Raw genomic sequence first — 1934 nt, 5'->3', positions numbered from 1 at the left:
CGTGTTAGCCAGGATGGTCTCGATCTCCTGACCTCATGATCCACCCGTCTCAGCCTCCCAAAGTGCTGGGATTACAGGCTTGAGCCACCACGCCCGGCGCCCAGTTAATTTTTTAAAAAATTTTTGTAGCGACAGGGTTTCACCATATTGCCCAGGCTGGTCTCCAACTCTTGGACTCAAACGATCCTCCTGCCTCAGCCTCCCAAAGTGCTGGGATTACAGTCATAAGCCACCACACCTGGCTACCACTTGAATCTAATAATTAAAGTAACAGGACACACTGAAATGGGAGTCACCTGATAGGATGTAGTAGGAAGAAAACAGCATAACTTCTGTGACAGTCCTGCCAAAGATTATAGCATGAGTTTAATCATAAGAAAACATCAGACAAACCCAAACAGAGAGAAATTCTACAAAATAATTGGCCCATAATCCTCAAAAATGTGAGGTTATGAAAGTCAAAAATGAAGAACTGTTTGAGATTGAAGGAGACTAAAGAGATATGACAACTGGCCAGGTGCCTGCCACCATGCTCAGCTAATTTTTGTGTTTGTAGTAGAGATGGGGTTTCACTATGTTGGGCAGGATGGTCTCGATCTCCTGACCTCTTAGTGATCTGCCTGGCTCGGCCTCCCAAAGTGCTGGGATTAGAGGTGTAAGCCACCACACCCGACCTCTTTTTTTTTTTTGAGAAAGAGTCTTGCTCTGTCTCCCAGGCTGGAGTGCGGTGGCCCGATCTCAGCTCACTGAAACCTCTGCCTCCTGGGTTCAACGATTCTCCTGCCTCAGCGTCCCGAGTGGCTGGGACTACAGGTGCATGCCACCATGCCCAGCTAATTTTTTGTATTTTAGTAGAGATAGGGTTTCACCATGTTGATCAGGCCGGTCTTGAATCCTCGATCTCAGATGATCTGCCCGCCTTGGCCTCCCAAAGTGCTGGGATTACAGGTGTGAGCCACTGCGCCCAGTCTATTATCATTATTTTTTTTATGATGGAGTCTTGCTCTGTCGCCCAGGCTGAAGTGCAGTGGCTCGATCTCGGTTTACTGCGAGTTCAAGCGATTCTCCTGCCTCAGCTTCCTGAGTTACTGGGTCTATAGGTGTGCGCCACCAGGCCCAGGTAATTTTTGTATTTTTAGTAGAGATGAGGTTTCACCACGATGGCCAAGCTGGTCTTGAACTCCTGACCACAGGTGATCTGCCCACCTTAGCCTCCCAAAATGCTGGGATTACAGGCATGAGCCACCGCGTCCGGTTCCCTATATCCACTTTAAACATTGCAAATATTTTCTTAGTGGGGGAATATAATTGATTTTCTATCCAATGAACTCTTTTCTTATTTTTCTATTGATTCTTCTAAGTTTTCTACTGAGATAATTATGTCCTCTGTAAACAAAACAGTTTTACATATTCCCTTTCAATCTTTATACCTTGTTAGATTTTTTGTTTTTCTTGTTTTGTTTGATTTTTTTTTTTTAATGGTGTTTTGCTCTTATTGCCCAGGCTGGAATGCAATGATGTGATCTCCTCCACCTTCTGGGTTCAAGTGATTCTCCTGCCTTAGCCTCCCAAGTAGCTGGAATTACAAGCATGCACTACTACGCCCGGCTACTTTTGTATTTTTAGTAGAGATGGGGTTTCACTATGTTAGTCAGGCTGATCTCTAACTCCTGACCTCAGGTGATCTACCCACCTCAGCCTCCCAAAGTGCTGGGACTACAGGCGTGAGCCACCGTGCCCGACCCTGATTCTGTTTTTTGCTTTTTCTTACACCATCATAGAAAATTTCCAATACTGGCCGGGCGCGGTGGCTCAAGCCTGTAATCCCAGCACTTTGGGAGGCCGAGACGGGCAGATCACGAGGTCAGGAGATCGAGACCATCCGGGCTACAACGGTGAAACCCCGTCTCTACTAAAAAATACAAAAAACTAGC

This window comes from Colobus angolensis, unplaced genomic scaffold, assembly GCF_000951035.1.
Source record: "Colobus angolensis palliatus isolate OR3802 unplaced genomic scaffold, Cang.pa_1.0 Scaffold151, whole genome shotgun sequence".
Taxonomy (NCBI): domain Eukaryota; kingdom Metazoa; phylum Chordata; class Mammalia; order Primates; family Cercopithecidae; genus Colobus; species Colobus angolensis.
Note: the sequence above shows the minus strand (reverse complement) of the source record.